Raw genomic sequence first — 23,217 nt, 5'->3', positions numbered from 1 at the left:
CCAGTTTTCCGAGGCCGCTTTTTCCATTTCCTCATTGTTACGTAAGTGGGGACATAGTATTTTGGTCGTAGTTCATTATCAGGCCGAAAACGGCGTTGTATCAACGTAACAGACCTTAGCTACGCGAGAGAAATCACACACAACCTCTGCTTTGGAATCCACAGGGTTACTGACTTTTGTTTACGTGACCAGAGCAGTTACGCACATGTACACACGGTACCAACTGCCGGAAGCAGTCTTGGAAAACGCTATGAGTTACCGTAACTGTAGAAGCAAACCGCCAACAAATATCTCTATTACGTCTCAAGTTGTTACATTTTATATTATAATGTGTTTAACCCGGACACCCTGTATTTGATGGTCCAAGTACACATTTATATCAAACTTTTCTACGAGACACCTATTATACCATTACACCTGATTAATAAGTTCATATTCGTCTACCTATAAAAAAATTTGTGTAAGAGTCATTTATTTATAAATGCAGTTTTTTCAGTAGCAACAGTCCGTTTAACAGAACACAATATTCGTACAACGTCCACTTCATTGACAAAGTTTACTTGTTCGAAATACATGAAATGTATTCTCAGTTGCGAATATGAACAACCATCAGCTGCATAATGCAATGACGATAGTGAAAATTTATGCCGGACTGGGACTCAAACTCCAGTTTCTCCCCTATCGCGAGCGGTCGGCTTACCGTTTAGTCTATGAGAGTGGGAGTCATGCCAGGGCCCTAAACTTCCATATGTCACCAACCATTTATCTACAACTAAATGGTTGACGACTTATGAAAGTTTGGATCTGGCCGTCAGTCGAGCTCGGATAGCCTAATGGTAAGGCGATAAGCTGGAAATCCGGGTTCGATTCCCAATCAGAAACACATTTTCACTGACGTTATTCCATTATGCAGCTGATGATTGTTCATATTCGCAACTGCGACTACATTTCACGTATTTCATGCATTTATGCATTACCGAAGGAACAATGCATCGTAATTCGCAATAACACAGGCACTGCGATATCAGGTTACTTCTGTTTGCGCTTGCCGTTTGTAACGGAACATATTAAAGGCTTTACTTTACCGAAGTATGCGATACCCTCCAAATTCAACCAGTTTAATGAGTATTTATGATTATAAAAAAGTTATTGTGTATGTTAACAATGATTGCATAATATGTCTGCATAAACAGTCAACCCATTAAATTATACTGAGTAACTGACCCACACAAAAGTTTATATCACTTGATCACTGATACAGCAAATGTCATCATGTAAAAACACTAAGTTCATCTTAAATAATTAATATGAAGTACGAAAAATAGTGGCCAACTTAGGTATTGTGGATCTCCTTAAATAAAAATCACCCAGTGAAACCTATTTGTTCACTAGGAGCGTTTTCACTCAGTATTCACGTAAGCAATCCTATTTTAGACGAAAACCAATGTATTTCTTAATAATTCATGTTATTTACTTATTTATGCAAATTAGTGAAGTCAGTTGACAAAATTCTAAAAAACGGCCTTTTGGTAACAAAGAATTATTCTGTCAAGTCAACAAATCTGTCTGTCATTTTAATAACATGTTAAATTATGTCACTCGATGCAAATTAATAACTTTTCTGCACAAATTATGATAACAGATGTACATGTGACTTGTAAACTATCTCTCTTTTTAGTAGTTCTTTGACAATGTTATAAATACAAGCAGCAAGAACGGTCGAGAGGCAGTCGGAATGTCACTTTGGTAAAGTGTGTTTGTGTGTTATTGTTTGAGGTGGATAAACAATGCAAAGAACATGTAACGGAAGTACTACTTTGTGTTGAGTCATGGTCTTTAGTGGACAGTGGAATTAAGATGGCCACCAGAGTAATAAATATTTGAAGTTTACATATTTGTTGGTTTCGCTCGTTCTTTATCATCAAAAGCACATAAAAAACACGGGACCTCATGTTTTTAACCCTAGACAACCAGATTTAGAGCCAGCATCAACATCAAGACACAGCAGCGATCCAGCAAGTAGCAGCGATTACCACAACACAATGCATTTTAATGGCGCCAACCTAACATCAAGTGCTAACAAACTCCGTAAATGGGAGTGAAATAGTGCGATTATAGCAATTAGCAATATCTACGACCAGGCGACCATTATACGTGGCACTATTTTTTTCCCACCCCTGTCCATCAGTTTTCAAGCCGAGTCTAAACATTTACTCAAAATTCTTCCACCTCGTCATAGTTGCCGTCCAGCGTTAAACAGTTCTTGATATTTCCAGAATGAGATTTTCACTCTGCAGCGGAGTGCGCGCTGATATGAAACTTCCTGGCAGATTAAAACTGTGTGCCCGACCGAGACTTGAACTCGGGACCTTTGCCTTTCGCGGGCAAGTGCTCTACCAGGAGAGCTTCTGTAAAGTTTGGAAGGTAGGAGGCGAGGTACTGGCAGAAGTAAAGCTGTGAGTACCGGGCGTAGGTCGTGCTTGGGTAGCTCAGTTGGTAGAGCACTTGCCCGCGAAAGGCAAAGGTCCCGAGTTCGAGTCTCGGTCGGGCACACAGTTTTAATCGGCCAGGAAGTTTCAGTTCTTGATATTTTTTATTCTTATCTTCTTTGTTGAAATCTACATCAAATTAGCTCAGCTTCTTTTCCCATCAATCGATCGGCCTCTCTTCTTTCCTGATCCGTTCACAATTCCTTAGCTTACAGTTTCTTGCCCCATACTAATACGACGCCGTTACCGTCAGCGGAAACACTCTTCATTACATCGACATTTTCTCAAAATATAAGCAGCAGTGAAATGAAATAGAGACAGGTAGAAAATAAAATGTAAATAAACTCTTTATCATTTCAAAAGTAATGGCCACAGCTGCTAACACATTTGTTCCACAGTGAGACAAGGCAGTCAAAGCTTTCACGGAAAAAAATTGGTTTTGCTTACGGAACGATTATCATATTTTTTTCTTATTTTAGCCTATACTATCACCTCTAAAATTTGCCTGCCTTACGATCTAAGCAGCAACAGTGACGGTATATGTATTCTTCTGTCAGAAAAGTCAGAACGATTTTCGCTTTTAACTGTCGATTCGGTTTTTTATTGACCAGGATTCCCTACCTCAGATTGGTGCATTATCCTTCTCCATCATCACTGGAGGTTTGTAAAATCATCACTGAATCACCCCGTATAAAAATGCCAATTTTAGAGTTTTACGCCCCCACTCTCCCCCTTGCAAATATTTCTGAGGACTCTCACGCCACTAATGAAATAAGTAACCGATTAACGATCTCATGATTCTCTCAGAATTAATCTTTTCCTTTGTAGCGTAGTGCGTGTTGTTACAAAGCTCCGAAACAAATTAAAACCGCATGCAGCACTGGGATTCTTTGCCAAAACTTTTTCTCTCTGGGACAATGCTCTTACCGAGTGAGCTATCAGGCAAGACTCACGACACGCTCTTGCTCGTAACCCAGTCCTTAAGAGCTTTGCAAGCGTCTGGCTTCGATTCCTGGTCTTGCATACAGTTTTCATCTGCCAGCAAGTTTCGCCCATTATTTGACTTGCTCATCACGTCATTAAGTGGACTAGGTGCATTGCATCTCTTTCAGTTCGACGAAACTTTCATGCAACACCACAACTACCCTCTTACCTTTACTGGAAGCCATTTTCCCTATTTGGTGGATAAAATCTTACTCTGTTGCATAAATCTTTCACTTGGATTTCGGTCGTTCTCTATTGAGACCGCGTCCAACTCGCGTTGCATCGAGGGTAGCCTGTAGTTTTTCCTGCGTGCAATTAGTGACGCGTTGTGTCAAGTCTTTCTATTCATTTACTTGAGAAGCAATTTCTACACTTTATGACATAGTTTTTCGTTCTTCCGTTAACGTAATTATCTTCTCTGAAAACGTGATCAAGTCATTCTTAAGAATTTGCCACTCATTCAACATGTCATCAGATGATCTATGACTTCCGGTAAAGTTGTGATTAATGGAAAGCAGGAAAAAAGTAAATTCATCCAACTAACGTAGTCATACATATGATAAGCAAATTAAAATTAACAGATAGAAAATTTATGCACGCTATGGTCACTTACAGCAATGCGAAACTCTCGAATACAACAAAAATTGCATTTCTGTCACTTAACTTACGTAACCAACACAACAAAAATTGCATTTCTGTCACTGAACTTACGTAACCAGCCTTCAATGTAAGAAAGTCGTGCACGTATAAAATTTTGTTGCAATTTTTGGGAACACCACATGATGCATATTTTATGTTCGTAACTGGAATATATCGAGTTGTGGTTTTTCTTTCTGCGCTTGACTTTGGCTGGAATAATTTTCACCTATTGAACAGACTTTATCAGGCGACCATCGTCGGTCTACAAAAATGATTAAGATGACAGTTTTCGGGGAAACTAAAGAATTCAGAATTGTCAATGAATGTACATAAAATCAGCATGTGAACTTAAGTTTTATCCACTACGTGTACCTCTAGCCACAAACCACAGCTTCACACTTGCAACACTAAGTTCGAGTATGTGCAGTCAGATGACATGTCTGGTGGAGAAATGACATTGTTAATGGGCCACTGCATGGAGTTATGATTAAAATTCAGAGAACAGTGTTCCTTACTCTAACGCCAATCCGGCACGACTTACATTTCCTGAGTGACCTTTTCCTGCATTTCCCTTCACAGCTCTTAAACATTAAGCTTACAACAAAAAATCTGTTCTTATCAGCTTAAAACATTACGTCCTGCATAGCAGGTCTTTTAGGAAGTTGGTGGTAATTCGTGCAGGCGGTAAGATGGATGTGTTTATTTAAGCTGGTCTAATCAGGACCATCAGGACCTCTCCTACATCGAACCACTACATGCGGTACATTTTTTAGACCGTAAGTACCATGACAAGTAATATTAAAGTGATCTGAGCTTCTATAATGACAAAATGAGAAAATAATAACTAACTACCAACTAATTATGTTGATACAGCCAGTACTTGTACTACTGCTGCTGCTACCGCCACTAATAGTGATAATCGTTATAATAATAATGATAATGACAATAATAAGCCGGCCGGAGTGGCCGTGCGGTTCTAGGCGCTGCAGTCTGGAGCCGAGCGACTGCTACGGTCGCAGGTTCGAATCCTGCCTCGGTCATGGATGTGTGTGATGTCCTTAGGTTAGTTAGGTTTAAGTAGTTCTATGTTCTAGGCGACTGATGACCTCAGAGGTAAAGTCGCATAGTGCTCAGAGCCATTTGAACTATTTGACAATAATAATGACAATTTAAGTAATAATGACAATAAAAAATAATAATAGTGGCAGATATGGTGGCAATATCATCGTTTGCGCAACGGCGGGGGACTCAGTTCAGCACAGTTTAGCCAGTTTGCACGAAATAATTACAGATTATACATACGAACCTTACTCATGATACAGCGAAAGCCACATCAAAATCCCCAAGTTTCTGAGATTAGCCAGAATATACAGGCAGAAACTGTGGCATGGGACTTTAATTTATATATGTATAGAACAAAGATAGATAGACAGAAGATTAGACTCACTATCCTGTCATCGTCGCTAGTTGATAATAGTGGTTACTTCTGAAACTTCATTTTAGATTAAAATCTCATGGCTGACCGAGGAGCAAAAGCTTTCATGGTCAGTGGCTTGATCAACTGAGCTTTTCAGGCCCGACTCACGACTGACCTTCAGAGCTTTACGTTAACTCATACATCATCTCCTGCCTTTTAAATATCACAGAAGTTATGCTGCATACCTAGTGGGACTGGCACTCCTGGAAGAAATGATACTGCAGAGAAATGGCTAACTCCTGCAAGAAAGGATACTGCTAATAAATGGCTTAGCCTCAGTCTAGGGGATTGTTTACAGAATAAATCCATATTCCTTGCCTCCATTTATTTTTATGTGCCATGTCGCTAGCAGTCGCCAAATAGACGGGCAGCCCTTCGGGCACTGCCATCACGCGGGCAGCTACAGTTGCCCCTGCACGCCTCAGCATCCCAAGTGCGACCCACGACAAGAGGACGTCGTGACCGGCCACCGTCGAAACCGGCGCCTGCTAATATGGACGCCACTCGCGTCCGCGTGTCACGTGTCAGGTAAATAGTTCCAATAGTATGCCGCAGCAGGCAGCTACATAAGGCAGCGACAGGACAACGCCAGTCCGTCAGGCTTCGAAGGCCTCTCCTGGTTCAGACGACGGGTGATACTCACCCTACCAAAAGGATTACTCTGGAAGTCCATCGTTAGGGACAAACGCCGTTGCCAGAAGTCATCGTCGTTCCTTCCTCCGGACTCTCAAGCCAGCTGATATCCAGGGACGTAAGTTTCTGCACTAGGATAGCATGTTCATCATTATTGATGTTATTCTGAATTAGGCGTTCCGGCTTTAAGACAGAAACTCCACCTGTACTCCAATGAGTCTAAACAAGAGCAGTCATCATTCTTGAATTCAGCCTTACATGACACGAAGTTCGTATTCAGAGTGTTATCATTGCCGAACTAAGCATCCAGCAAGTGCTCATTCCCGACTTAGCTCCAGGAAACGTTTACTACCGAAAGTAGCTTTCCGCCAGTGTTTTTCTGTGAACATGGTCTCTCACCAGTGCCCTCGGTGTTTGGTGTCAGTCTGACCTTATTGTAATCCGAAGTTATTTTGTACCTGTTGTTACTTTATTCTTGGTCTTTATTTGCATACAGTCGAAGCAGACGTTTTTGTTCAATAAACTTGTTAGATGCTCGATATTGTCTTTTTTTCGTAGAACGCTAGGTTTCCTTATGCTTCCATTGTTATTACTTCATCCTGATTTATTTTAAGTTTTCTAACATGACATCGTGAAAAGGCGTACTATAACACCTAACTGCAAGGGATAACAATTGAAAATCCGGACTGAGAATGCGTTTTTATACTCGTATAAGCAGAATTCACTTCAAATTTATCTGTGCTCTACAATACAATGGACAATATGGCATATTAGTACCACGTCTGAATAATTATTACTCCTTTAACTGGAACATAAATATTCGAGCATCGCCTCAAGAAGTGAGATACCGTTATCTCCTCGGATTTCTGTCGAAACATGTCAGCGGTAACTCCTCGGATTCTATCTGCAAATGACTCAAATACTCGGCAGGGTCTTCCTTAAAGTACATAACAATCCTGATAACAGCTAACACTTTTTCTGCCTGCGGAAAGTTCCCTTAACGCGTACATAATCGTTTGAGGAGAGGGCTTATTTGTATGTCAACATTTTGACTCAATATAGCTCGTGGCATCACCGACAATTTAAGCAGAGTAAGAATCAGTTGAAACTTACTTGATGATGTGCACACCAAGCGGAAAAAGGCTTCTGTCGGTGCACAAACAAAGCGAATATATTCCCCTTTAAAACACTGACAGAAAAGTGGGTTACCATATCTTCATTCCGCCTTCGTCACCCAAAATTTTGGGATGACGACATATTCTGTATCTTTTATACATAACATTCTAAATCATTTTACTCCTTCTTGCTTTGCAGTTAAGTCTTCATCTTCAGCCTATTCCGCTCACTGACAGTACCTATGTACTGTATGTCTCTTCGACTGTCTCCTTTTTCTCACATTGTTTTGCAGTATTTATTCTGCTGCCTCCTCTGTCACTTCCATCTTTCTTTCGCACTGCCACTGTCTCCACCACATCTCTGAAGCTCAAAAATTCTGCGGAGTCCAACTTATTTTTTCTGTTGAAAATCTCGATCCAAAACGCGTGCTACCCTATACCTATGGGTTGTAGGTCGCCAGCCTGAAACAGTCCAGATGGTCAAGCCTAAGTATGCTCTCCACTCGTCTGTACTTTTCATTTCACTCGTGCCTCTCTCTATTTTTGCCCCAGTTGCTTCTGGTTCAAATGGTTCAAATGGCTCTGTGCACTATGGGTCTGAACATCTGTGGTCATCAGTCCCCTAGAACTTAGAACTACTTAAACCTAACTAACCATGGACATCTCACACATACATGCCCGAGGCAGGATTCGAACCTGCGACCGTAGCGGTCACGCGGATCCAGACTGAAGCTCCTAGAGCCGCACGGCCACAACGGCCGGCAATTGCTTCTGCCTACATCCATCTCTCATTCTCTTACTGCACTGTCTGTCATCAACCATCGCTATCTCCTCTCTCTTTGGCTCCCTCTGTCAGTCTCTCCCATCACAACTCCCTCCTCCCCTTTCCACCGTCACTGTCTCCTATTATTCTCTTACAGCGCGAAAAGCGTATGTATTATCATGCCAAAAATTTTGGCGAGGAAGGCGAAATGAGGATTGATACAGTTGTTTCACCAGTTTTTTTGTGCTACGACATGAGCATTTCTCCACTGTTTCCCTTCCTTTCTCTGCTACTTATATAAAACTAATTCTATGGGTCAGTTAAGTTTAACATTTTTGCCGGCCGGAGTGGCCGAGCGGTTAAAGGCGCTACAGTCTGGAACCGCACGACCGCTACGGTCGCAGGTGCGAATCCTGCCTCGGGCATGGATGTGTGTGATGTCCTTAGGTTAGTTAGGTTTAAGTAGTTCTAAGTTCTAGGGGACTTATGACCACAGCAGTTGAGTCCCATAGTGCTCAGATCCATTTGAACCATTTTTTTTAACATTTTTTTTGGATATTTCGACATGTTATTGTACTTTCAGATGTGTAAACAATAAATAACTACACATAATCATTGAGGGAGGTAGCAAAATTATCGCAAAATCTGCTTAAGAATGGAAAAGGAAATTGAGGATTTGTTAGATGACGATCAGTTTGGCCTTAGGAAAGGCAAACATAGCAAAGAGGCAATTCTGAAGTTGCGGTTAATAATGGAAGCAGGATTGCAGTAAAAACAAGGCACGTTCATAGGATATGTCGACATGGAAAAAGTGTTCGAGAATGTAAAATGGAGCAAGACTTCCGAAATTCTGAGAAAAATAGCGGTAAACAGTAGGTCTAAGAAAGATCAAGATAATGAAAAGTAATAAAAATGAGAACAGCGAGAAATGTTACAACTGAAGACCAAAAAGAAGACAAAGTTATGGAATTCTGCTATTTCCTGTGTTTTTCTCGGCATACATCATGCCATCTGTAACTGTGTGAGTGGCTGTTAGTAAACAAATACAAAATCGTGAACTTATGTTGGCGTTATATGTATGTATGTATGTATGCCGAGAAAAAGGCAGCAAAAAAAACAGATAAAATATGCGGCAAAGAGCCACAACAATCTTAAAACCATGCTGTGACGTGTAATGAATAATGCGGTATGAAAATATTCACAGAAAACAATAATTAAAAAAACAAGCAGTACAAATGTAATAATGTCTTACAGTGTTTTATAACTATGCTACTTTCTGCATGTTTTAGATTTAAAGAACCCACTGATGTTGGTGATATTTGTCACTGGAACTAGTTTTGGAATGAATAAATAAATAACAAAAAGTGTTTTGCGTTAAGGCAGATTCACAATTCCCATACGAGAGTTACAATTAGCTGCTGTAACTGCTCCAAGAGTTGCATGTTGACGTCACTCACAACAGAATTACTATGAATACTTCTTTCAACATACATACATACATTTTTAAGAGTCAGTGACTAATTATTTCTTTTAACAAATTTGTACTGCATATGACCTTCTCTATAATGCCTACTCATGAATCCAACGCACTTTCATTTAAGATTGATACAATAGCAGATAATTGGTACGAGGCACACGCACCCATTTGTTGTCAGCACTGAGAAACCAACAGGAAAACATTTCCATTATTACGTCCCCTCCCACCGCAACGAAAAATCTATCGGCCCCTGTACCAAGTGGCACCTGTAAAGGTAATAGAACAACTTTACGCGCTCCTTCTTACAATTCTTCCAGTATATTTTTCATTTGACGAAGGAAACAGGTACAGCCGACAGCTGTAAACCACCTGTTCTTTACCGGATTTGGATATATATCATTTATCGTTCTTCAGAAACTGTAAACATTAGCACCTGTTAAAAGGAAATAGTTTTTCGGATACAAACCACTCGCAACTGTTGGATGTATGTGACTCCTTCGCCAAATAACATTGCTGTGCAGTTGCTGACAACAATAATCCATGATTATGACACTGAAATTCTGCAATACAGGGAAAAAGATTTTAAAGTACCCGTCCGCCGGTTTGACAACTATTAGATTATGAGGGATATATTCGTAGGAGCCATACGAGTAGTTGTGTCACGTTGTCAACAATTACATTTTTAGTCAGTCTTCACAGGAGTCGAGTGTTGAGACCGACTGGGATAATCGTTGTGGTAGCATGCGTCAATGATGACATGTGCCACTCACAGACTTCCACAGAATGAGTGTCACCATGTTTACGAGTGTTGAAAACTGCATGAAATGCTGCTGATCAAATTTCAATAAACTAGAGAAAATCATACAGTGCATCTGAGTAATTCATTCCAGTTTAATTATCTCTGTGGGAATAAAATTCACATGACTTGTATAATCTTACAATATTCAGTTAGCTAGGCAGGAAGGGAATCATTAGTAACTTTGAGCCACTACCAAAAACAAATTTGGGATCTGTGTATTTTGCTACTGAAATTTATTTTAAAGTACTTTCATGCAAGATGATATAGATGTATTATTAAAATATTATGTTACATTACTCAAAGGGCCACAAAAACTTTATTATAATTGCATTAATCTCAAACTTTCAAAAAATGTAGAAATAAATAAGAAATTTAAAAAATAAGAACGGACAGATGCACTGCACATTCAACAGGCTATACAACGAAGCTACAGGTCTCTTATTGAATTTGGTTGTTATTCACTATAATTGCAAAGCAATCTTAAATGCAAATATATAATTTTTCATTAATGTAACTTGTGATGTTGAACTTTTTTGGCTATGTCGTCGATATCTGCGTCGTTTGGGCTGCATGCAATCCTCATTGTGTCTACTAAATGACTCGACAACCGATTACGATATTTATTTTTCAGGTACTTCATTTTTGAAAATGAAGCTTCACAAAAATAAGTTGAAGGAAATAGTGTTAAGATGAACTGTGCACAGTCTTGTAAATTTTTATAATTGTTAGGCACACAGTTCCAAAATTCAGTGTACTGTTGTGTTTCACGATGTTCTATAAACAGCTTTAAGCGGTGTGTCGCGCTGAAGTTCAATTATTTCATTTAGCAAATTAGTTTTAGGAAATCCAAATTCTCAGAATAATTTGAGATCATGTCCAACATGCCAAGGGTTCTCTACGAGAATGAAACAGCTTCGAATATTTCTAACACATGCAGATCTGTTTCTTTTCTTAATTTCTTCCACATAGAATTCCAAATATTCTTATGTGTTTTGGTAAATAGTTTCGGCGATAGTTAAGCCTGATTAGAGCATAGCAACAGTTGGAAAATTAGACAGACCTTTTACTTCGAGTTCATTTATATATAACTGCAGTTTGGCTTTAAATACAAACATGTCGTGATTCATTTACCCAATTATCTTGTTTCGTCCTCGTAATTACAAGTAAAGTGTGTTGAATTTTTCTGTCAAGCAAACTTTAAGTATCCGACATTCATCATCATCATCAAGCTCAGGATAATTTTTGCCACTTCGTTTTAGGAATAAAATATTTTCAGATTTCAAATTGTCAAACCGTTCCAGCAGTTTTCCTTTGCTTAGATATCTGACAGCAGTATGTAGGAGAACATCATTGTAACAAGCTTGCAATTCCTGGAGAATTTTATTAAATTTTCGGTGATTAAGCTCACAGGCACAAATGAAATCTATAACGCTTATAACCGTTTGCATAACATTCTTCAATTTGGTATTTGAAATTTGACATGCCAAACTTTCTTGTTGCAGTAATCAGTGAATGGAGAGTAAATCTGGCAAATTCCATTCTTTCTTAATCAGTGCTATCAATCCATTGTTGACGCCTGTCATTGACGAACAACCATCTGTACATAGTGATATTAATTTGCTCATAGATAAGTCATTTCCTTACAGATTCTTTAATTGCATCCACAAAATGACATCCGTTTGTGTGACCTTTCATGATTATAATTGCTAAAAAATCTTCCTCTATTAACCCAGTATTTGTGCAGTAACGGACAAATAATTAAAACTGAGCTGTCGAAGCTAAATCTGTACTGGAATCACATGCAAGACTGAAGTATTTCAATAGTTTACTGCCTCAAACATATGTTTTGAAATATCTTCTATACAACGTCGACAGGTAGATTCTGAAAGTGTGAGCTTATTTATTTCAGCTGATATTTGTTTACTGTTGGAGAAATTTTGAAACAAAGTTTCAGAAACAGTCATCATACATTGCTTCACTAAATTAGCATCAGTGAAAGCTTTCACATTTTTCGCCAGAGTATTACATTCTTGGTATGATGCTCCTGTGACAGCCTCACTTAGCCCAATTGCCGCTAAAATAACGTTATGTTGACAGCGAAAAGTACATTTTAGATGAGCAATTTTTTCCTTTCTTTCATTTGAATTCAAAGGAAAAGCTACTGTAAATGAATTGTGCTTACTTGTGTAGTGGCGAAATAAATTGTATCTCTTCAGTCCCACAATCGTATCCCAGCATATTAAGCAAGTAGCAGTACCTTCTTTGTGTCCTTGTATAAAGCAAAACTCTTCTTCCCATATTTCTTGGAAACTTCTTTTCTCGTCATACATTTTCCTCTTAGTCACTGTTCTTGAGGGTACATCACATATTATTTATTCCACTAATAATGATATCACCAGAAATGAGCACAGATAAACTCATTACTTGACGAACGCTCAGGGGCACCAAAACAGTTCTGACTGACACACTGACAAGACAAAGCTAACAATGAGGCGGGTGCCGGACAAGCCCGCCGCCGAAAAACGAGCGGCCGTGGCCACGAGGCGCGTTTGATGCACGGCTCACATTGTTGGCTAGCTTGCCGCTTACGCCTTTAGCCCTTCGAAACACCGGCAAGTGGCGCGTTAAATGAAATTGGATGGCTTTCAGTTACCTAATTACATCGCCGACTTTAATCACAATTCTATGCAGTTTCCGTGAACAAAACACCGCTACTCCAGACAAGTAGATAACTAATGCTGCCCGTGTGAAGCCGAGGAGGGTCGCAGGCCGCAGTTTGACGACCACTGGTTCAAAAAATGGCTCTGAGCACTATAGGACTTAACTTCTGAGGTCATCAGTCCCCTAGAACTTAGAACTACTTAAACCTAAAAAACTTAAGGACATCACACACATGCATGCCCGAGGCAGGATTCGAACCTGCGACCGTACCGGTCGCGCGGTTCCAGACTGTAGCGCCTAGAACCGCTCGGCCACCCCGGCCGGCACGACCACTGCTCTAAAGCGTTCAGCCTGACCGGGATGCCACCAAACACATCTCCAACGATTACCTGGTTGAAGGTATATGCGACACTCCTGAGCGGTCCATTCGGCTTGTTGTTGGGCCAATCTGTATTGCGATGCATGGTGTCATGGTTGCAAAGATGGACCTCTCCATGGACGTCGGGAGTGAAGCTGCGCATCATGCAGCCTACTGCGCACGGTTTGAGTCGGAACACGACCTCCTATGGCTGAACGAAAAGCATTACTCAAAACTGTGGCGTTGCTGGTGGGTTTCCTCCGAGCCATAATCCGCAGCTAGCGGTCATCCACTGCAATAGTAGTCCTTGGGCGGCCTGAGCGACGCATGTCATCGACAGGTCCTGTCTCTCCGCATCTCCTCCTTGTCAGAACAACTTCGCTTTGGTTCACTCCGAGACTCCTGGACACTTCCCCTGTTGAGAGCCATACCTGGCACAAAGTAACAATGCAGATGCGATCGAACTCGGTATTGACCGTATAGACATGGTTCGTCACCATGTTGGTGTTCCAACGGCCTTGGTACCGTTTTCCCATCACTTAAACGTTTTGAAAACGCTCTCCTTGCTCCTCACTAACATCTAACATATTGTCCGGGAAGTAATCTAGGTGACTGTTCAAAAAATGAACTTTCAGGCTGATTAAATGACCTAAAGTTTTAAACTACTTTAACATTCTAGCTATAATAGAAACATATTCTGGGTCATTTTCATAGCCTAAGAACTATGCAATGACTTGCTTGAATGATACCTATGCTTCTTTCTCACTTAAGGTCAATGTGGATTCAATGTTAACATCAAACATCAATTTTCTAATGTCAGGGGCGACAAAGACGCCTTCTTCTAGTTTATCTTCTGAAATGTGTGGAAACATTTGGCAGAGAGACTTAAAACATGGCTCATCTGTAGGCAAAGCCTTTACAAACTGTTTCATTAGGCCTAACTTTATAAGTAGAGGTGGTAGGAGTACGTTTTTTGAATCTACAAGGTTTTTGCGTAGAATGTTCTTCTAACGGGGTTTTAAAGGCTCCCTCACAGGCCAGGTCCTTCTGCGACAGTGTTGATCCCTAGCCCTACTGTCCCAATCACACAAGAAACATGTAAATTTGGTAAAGTCACCTTGCTGACCAAGGAGCATGCTTGTAACTTTTGGATCGCCACATACCATCCAATCATGAGCAGAATAGCCTATTCTAGGTTTTCATAGCATTCTTTCGTATGTACAGAATGTCCAACAGGTATAGATGCATACATGTTACCATTGTGTAATACAACAGCCTTTAAACTAGTTTTTGATGAATGAATAAACAGCCTCCAGTCTTCCTTTTTGTATTCAATACCATACTCATTCATCAGACCGGGAATGTCTGAACATACACTAAATCACCTTCTTGTTGAAAAAACTTGGAAAATTGCTGCTCTCTATTTCTATACATGTATATGCTGGTTCCAACTGCCAATAAGTTGTTTTCTTTTAATTTAGAGCCAAAAAATTCAGCTTTTTCTTTCGTTAAGCCCAGATCCCTAACCAAATCGTTAAGCTCGGTTAGAGTAAACAATATGGGCTCTAGACATCCTGTATTACAATGGAATTCATCATCATCTGGTTCATCTAAATCACATTGTACATCAGAAAATACTTCTGTTGGAATAGAATTTAAATCATCTGGTGGTTCAGGCACCGGCATATCTACACCATACCCTACTGGCCGGATGGTGGACGGAAAGTTAGGGTAGCTTATTACCTTCTTGTTTTTCGAATTATTACCAGTAATATCAGCACTGAAAAAGTAATAATCATTGGAATGATTTCTGGGCTCCTTCCATATCATAGGAACAGCAAATCTAAAGGCTTTTTTCTTCTTTTTGGACAATTTTCCCAGATCTTCAACACACGCATAACGTACCTTATGCAGCGCCCAAGATTTATCTTGATCACCAAGTTTAGATCCAAAGTATGATAGATAAACCTTTTCACAAAGTCTGTAATGTTTCTTTTTTTGCTTTTTAATCACAAATTCACCACAAATATAACAAAAACTGGCAGCAGAGTTTTTAAAACCACGATTAGACATTGTACTGAGCACACGTACGGGAAACGGGAAAGTTAGGTTATGTTGTCAGTAAACAAAACAACATCTATTAACACAAAAATAGAATCGACCTTTTTTTGCCAGCAAATGGTTTTCAGCAGTGCTATCAACGTCATCTACATTCATTACACCTTTTTAAATTATTTTAACTATATAAAAGCTGTTAAATTCTTTAAAAAATCACTTAATTTAATAAATTTAACTGTAAAATGTGAAGAAATTGTAAGTGATACAGTTTTTTAATTATAGTATTTGGATTTCTCACCCTAAAAAACATTAGAATAAGGTATTTTCAGGAAAAAAGTTTTCGCGTCGTTGGCCTGTATAATAGTTCCACACTATAGTAGGAAGATAATCAAACACACAACTAGATATGTTTGTCGATGTTTTGACCCAAAATGGATAATAAAAATAATTTACTTTGATAAATACCGACGTAGATCTCATGCAGTCACCATCAATTCACAAATAAAGCTAAAATAATATTTTTGACTCTTCGTCTCCAGTATTGAATTCATCGACGTAGTTTCCTGACTGATTTTTTCGGCGTATTTCGATTCGACTTCCTTTAACAATAACCTTGGTCAACTTCGCTATCGAATTGTGAGCATGCGATATTTCATGTGTTACGTATTTTATTACGTATTAACACTACTCATTTACTGAGTTCTACGATTTTTTTCTTTTGCCGTGATGCATAGAGGATTGGAAAAATTTAAAATCCTGGACAGAAATGGGCCCAAACCTACAACTTTCGCCATCACAAGAAAATATTTGCAAGTGCATAGCGACAAACACCAGCAGTGAGGAAGTAGACAACTGTTTTCTTCTTTTTTTTTTTCAGTCCAGTTACATGTAAGACGACACATTAGGATTTCTTAAAATCGACTTCGTTATATTCTAGCTTCAGACACTACGAAAGCTGTACATAATTTCAGAAACCGTGGCATTCTAAAATTAATAAAAGATGTAGTAGGATCTAGTAGGTCACTATAATAAAAGCTACACTGAGCCTTACAACGATATAGCGGCGTGTAGATGCTGCAGTTACGACACCGAGTTGCATGTGATGAGTGAAACGTTCTTCCCAACATAGCTCTAACTATACTATGTGAGGCGAGGAACGCGACATGTAATTTTGATTAAATTGTTAAAGTTTCTTTTGTGAATTAGAATTACATAAATCAACGATAAAATAAAGTATGTGCTCCTAATGGTGGGAATAAAATGTAAAATACTGTGCGGAGCAGCCTGACCAGCGCAGTGACGTCATGGTTGCGATCGTCCGACAGTCTATTGCCCAGCGCGGAGCAGTGCGATGTCAGCCCATGAGCTGGGGCGATTTGAAGGGCTAAGAGGGCAACGCCGGCCTCCCGCACTCCGATCACAGACTGGAGGCCCAACCTGGCCCGTGTGCTGACGTCACGGGCACGTTTCGCCTGAAACTGCTGAAGCCCAGTGTGGTGCAGTGCGGCGCCCGCCCAGGAGACTGGCCGCTTTGCAGGACTCTGGCACAAATGTCCAAGCTGTGAGGGTGAATGACAGGGTAGGTTGTGTACTTAGGAGTAATAAGGTGAAGGCCTAATTGACACCGAAGTGATTCATTGGGAAAAAGGATGCTGAGGCAGAGAACTTCAGTCTTTCCACGATGGGTGCTTCGCATGTCGAGGCTAGGAACAGAGAGGCGCCGCATCTTCAGTAGGGGTGGCAATTATCGCTGAAACAATGGCTTTTCTGTTGTTTTCTGAAACAGTTTAACCAGACTGTTAAACTGCTCATAAAACCACTTTCTGAAATAACTGATTTGCGGATTTTTGTTCATATTATTTCGTGTAACAAATCGAAAAAAGATTGAAAAATTTTGATTATGTCAGTTTCAAGATATACAGAATTAAAATATCAAGTTAGATAGGCAAATAAAAGAAACTTTAGTCCGTCCACCATTCACTGCCTTTCTAAAAAGTGATAAGCGCTTGACTAGCACAACAAATCACCTGTATTCTCTTACTAATTCTCATTTTTTTAACTGTGTACAAAAATCGTACCACTATTCGGGCATTACAAATAGTCGGTGCTGGAGGTTGAAGAACACTGTTTCTCGTGTTAATTTGTCCATTTTCAGGGGCTACAAGCAGATAAAAGCACTTTATGTAGACACAGGGGGGAAATCAGCTATCTTCTATTTTTATTGTACACTACGAATGATTTGTTGTTAAGTTTTTAATTTATTAATGTTTGCCACAATTCCCTTCCTCTTATTATTTCATGGAAATGGCCGATAAATCTTTAATATTTTAAAGGAAATGAAGCATTGTACTTCATTGCTACGTCATTTCGTAATAATATTTCCACACTAGGCTATGTGCCACCTTGACTGCAACGAATATCCAGCGACGACGGCGAGAAACTACCGGCAGACCAGACTGGGGCAAGTCTTCCACACCGCACGTACACGTGTACCTTAAAACCCACGACACACGGCAGCAGGAACATTGTCTCAGCAAAGCTGCACCAGTTTTTACGCCGTGTGTTTGTAGCTAATTTCTGTCGGCATTCTTATGAAAATAACATTGATTGGTTTTCCCAGTTTCTAAAATAACGCAATATTTCAAACCAATGCAAATATTAGGAATAAAAATTACTCCGTTTTTTGAAATGGTTTATTTAAAAACGAAAAAAATTTAGCACTGCTGCATTGGGTAATAGATATTTCGGCTCTTTATTCGTTTCTTAATAAAAAATAAGGAACATGTTATAACCGAGAGCTACCAAACACCGAAAAACACTGGCTATTGAGAACTTTATATCGGTAAGGGTTGTAACCGGTCGGTTTTTCCTATCCCTAATCCTCGGTGCTCACACCGCAGTGTCAGAACTGGCGCTACGGCATCGTGCAGCCCCGCTTCCCTGTTTCCGCCTCGGTGGAAGCATCGAAAATATTGAGGCTGTTGCAACACTTAATAAGAATTATACTTTGGACTGTCTTGAGGGACGAACGAAATTAATTGAAGTCACTTTCAAAGTCTTGCGTGTTCATCTCGGACGTGACAGGTCAAGGAGGAACATGTATGGTGTCAGCATAGTGTGCTGCACTTGACGCCAATATGAAATGGCAAATGTCAGATGACAGGTATAATGTTCATGTCTGGGGAATTTGGTGGTCATTGGAAGTGTTTAAACTCTGAAGAGTGTTCCTGGAGCCACTCTGCAGCAATTCTGGACGTGTGGGGTGCTGCATTGTCCTGCTGTAATTGCCCAAGTCCGTCGGAATGCTCAAAGGACATGAATGTATTTAGGTGATCACATAGGACGCTTACGTACGTGTCATCTGTCAGAGTCGTATCTAGACGTATCAGGGGTTCCATGTAACTCCACTGCACACGCCCCGCACCATTACAGATTCTCCACAAGCTTGAACAGTCTCCTGCTGACAAGTAGGTTCCATGAATTCAAGAGGTTGTCTCCACATCCGTACACGTCCATCCGCTCGATAGAATTTGAAACAAGACTCGTCCGACCAGGCACCATGTTTCTGGTCACCAACACTCCAACACTGATAACCTGCGACTGTAGCAGCAGCAACCAATCTAACAACAGCGCCATACAGTTGTTGTTTTATAAAGGCGTTGCCGACCGCAGCGCCGTATTCTGCCTGTTTACATATCTCTGTATTTGAACAGGCATGCCTATAACAGTTGTTTGACGCTTCAGTGTATGTGAGCTGAAGATCTGACGCTTGTTATGGAATTTACGGCCCACTGTTTTTATACTGTTTTGGGAGAATATTGTTGAGTTTGGCTGACAGCAGAGATTTTTGGCTTCTGATTTGTAGTGTGGTGGTGCGTTAATGTGAAAGGATATATTCATGTTACTGATTGAGAGTGTAATAGACAAAAATTTCTACCTTAAAGTGGGAACATTTACGAAAGTGTATAAATAATTATTTTTAGGAATAGCTAGGAATTTGGTGAGTGTTGAATGTTTTGGTTGGGTGCAGGCACGAACATTAGTCGAGAAGCCCGCATAGTTAGACTGGGACCAATTGTACCATGACCATACTAAGTATTAACCTTCGCGCACTCTCAGCGGACTGAACTTCGACCATTTTAGTTGGAGCTCCACCTAGATGAGGTCTTAGAATCTTTTCACGTGCGGATTTAGAAGGAAGAAAAGTGTACAGACTCTTCTTTCAATTTGTTTGTTTCCGGTTATTGTCCATTAAGCTACGTCATTAGTACAAAGTCAATTACGACGATATGAATATAAGAGAAACACAACACCCGCTCCCCGCGGGTAAAAAGGTCTCCGACCCTGCCGGCAGTCGGACACAGGCTCCCTCCCTTGGCAATCCTTCCGGCTGGCCGCGCTGCTACCGAGACAGCCAATGTTCGGACTTGATAACACCCATTATAGCATCACTCTCCCAATAGGCAAATCGCTACACTATTTGGAAAGAAAAGCCTATTATTATTCACAACGACTGAAATGTCAGAGCCGGCCGGAGTGCCCGTGCGGTTCTAGGCGCTTCAATCTGGAACCACGCTGTTGCTACGGTCACAGGTTCGAATCCTGCCTCGGGCATGGATGTGTGTGATGTCGTTGGGTTAGTTAGATTTAAGTAGTTCTAAGTTCTAGGTGACTGAAGACCTCAGATGTTAAGTCCCATAGTGCTCAGAGCCATTTGAACCACTTTTGATATATCAGAGGACGCCCCAGGATAAAGGCACATGGGAGAATTACAGGCCATTTATCACAAGTCGTTTGTTACTTCACGAAAGTACAACGATCTTTTATTGCATAAATACCAAAAACACTAACAAAATACAAATGATAATAGCTGCTTGCAATGAACGTAATTAAGAAGTCGCAAGTAACGAGTGACAATTAGCGAGAGCTACAGATTTTAAATGTTAACAGCAGATCAAATTCCAGCAAAAAAATTGATAAAATTACCAAGGAAAGGCATTCAGGCAGTTGCTTCAAAATTGTTTCCATTGAACCAATTGATGATAAATTAGTTAATCTAAACGAATAAGATGTACTTAGGACTAACAGGCAAGTAGTACAATTAAATGTAACTCAAACACGCACTTAGCACTGGGCAAACAGTGACAGCAGTGATGCTAAAGATTACAATTCCAATATTTGACTGGTCAAAGGGATTGCTGGACAATGAACATAAGTTAAAAGAAGTGTAGTAACATGAAATTTCACGTCTGGTATCTGACGAGCTGAGGCTTTTATGCAACGAGCACATTCTGAACGCCAATATTCAATATTTAATCAATCAGAGAAACAAGGTACTGGCGTGAAAAAATAATAAAATACCATTTAAAAATTGAGCATTACACCAGTATTAAAACTACTACCTTAAAACCAAACTTCCAACAGGGAAAGCGGCACGCCGTCGCGCTCGCTTACACAACAGACGCGGACAGGCTATGCCTGCTGACCAGGTGAGTAACAGATAACACCCCAGGGCAGCGCCTCCAAACGCTACGAACAGCTCCGAAACCCGAGAGGAATCAGTACGCGTGTAGTACATGCGTAATAATCATAGAACATATGAAAATGTTCAAACCAAGACAAGAAAATGTGAGCGTGGTCCCAAGCCCTATCCAAACCTTACGTATTACAACGACAATATTACAAGAATAATTACTATGAGAATCAACCGGTTAATCTTACAACAAAATTTAACAACAAGTTAATGCAATAACCAAGAAATCACAGGTCTACTCAAAAACGATAGTGTAAGTGACTTAAAAGGTAACAGGGCCAGCATTCAAACAATGAAAACAGTAATTTTATTTACAATAGTAAATATTGACTTTCTGAAAAGGACAAAATCTCACCATAGTTAAGGAACCTAATTATCCAAATGAGCCATGATTCATTGGGTCTCTAGCGTTTGCGTACCACTACCGTAGGCAATTTTATAGTCGTTACATCAGTCAGGGAAGCAACTACCAATACAAATAAGAATCAATTTCGACCTCGGTGGACACTAATACACGTGATGACTAGAACACATGACAATTAATTTGAGGCCCGAATAACAAGATAAGCAGACATTGAACAAGTTGCAATTAAAAGAAATATTAAAACATGTCAAATGTGGCAATCAGATAAATTCAAACAGGCGCATGAAAGTAAATTTTATACTTGAGACAGAGTGGCGGAGAACCACAGGCAATCCAGCGTAACGGGAGCAACTTCCATACTGGAGCACATACGTCAGTCAAGTAACGGGTACCTTACCCCCATAGGGCAGAAGAGACGGCACCAGAAAATGAACAGCACTCCAACACACACATCAGCAACTATGCCTTCTTAACGCGGGGTGAACCGGCTGCGTGACATGAAGCCCAAGTATTGCCGACCAACAACTCTACCGACCACCGGCCGCTTAGACACACACGCACACACACACACACACACACACACACACACACACATACACACACACGCAGACACACACAGACACACACACACATAAGCATATTCACATTCTCACTCTCATTGTCATTCTCTCATTCTGTCGCTCTCTCTCTCTCTCTCTCTCTCTGTGTGTGTGTGTGTGTGTGTGTGTGTGTGTGTGTGTGTTCAACAACACGCGCCAAGTTCAAGAGTCGATTAACAGAGGACCGAAGCGGTACCCGGCGACTAGACAGTCACGGATCGCTCGCAGTAGGCAAGGATGTAAGAACAGAGAACGAGCCGACACGGCTCACTGACTGCACGAGGAGCATAGATTGTAACGCTTCAGTTTCCCTGTGAAGCTTAATCGCTTTCTCCGGAAGGAAAGTAGTATAGAAGTACTAAGCAATCCTCTGGAAAACGATGTTAAAAATTTTAGTCGTAAAAGTACATTAAAGGGTAACAAAAAAATTGTAGAAAACTTAACACTAGTTTTTGAATCATGTTGGAAGAAGTGACTGACGTCATTGAGGCTACCTATCTGTGGAGGCCGTCAGTGACATTCCACAATAACAAGTGTAGTAACTCCCTGCACACGCACATTCCTCGTGACACTCGCGTCTACAACCACTTGCGTTGACTCAGCTGGTACGCTGATACTTTACCAGTGTTCACAGTATGTAGGCGTATACTGTCAGGAAAGTTCTTGTCCATTACTTTCAATGCACAAAATATTGCACGTGAATCACATAGAAAATGATAAACATGGAACAAGAGGCTTGTAAATCACAACTATTTTTCCTGTTACTCGTATCAATAACGTATATCTAAGTGTACAACAATGGCCAAAATGTAAAGCAGGAATCACTGAAGTTCGGTAATGGTAAGCATTAGGGAAATAAAGTTTTGAAAATACAAGCATTCATATTTTACCACTTCCATTACACCTAAATTCTCTTTCCTGTTGTTTCAAGTCGGCCACCATATGCTAATAACGTTACATCCCACTTCGTCGGAGTACAAAAATCCTTTGCAATTGTATGTGTGCATACAATGCAAAGGTCCACTTTAGTACAGGGTTGTCACTGTACCAGTGGTGCTTGTGTGAAGAATTCCATCACCATTGGAAAAGTTAAAGCAAAAAGAGACAAAGATAGGGGGAGCAGGTCTGCGAGTTTGCGAGAACAGTGAGAGAGACGGGAAGCGAGTACAGAGGGCAGACATCAAGGCAGTTACGAGATAGGAGGAAGCTGTCAAATACATGGGAAGCTTACTGCAGTATAGAATGGGGCAGTGAGTGATGCTGTCTAA

This window comes from Schistocerca cancellata, chromosome 2 (assembly GCF_023864275.1).
Source record: "Schistocerca cancellata isolate TAMUIC-IGC-003103 chromosome 2, iqSchCanc2.1, whole genome shotgun sequence".
Lineage (NCBI taxonomy): Eukaryota > Metazoa > Arthropoda > Insecta > Orthoptera > Acrididae > Schistocerca > Schistocerca cancellata.
Note: the sequence above shows the minus strand (reverse complement) of the source record.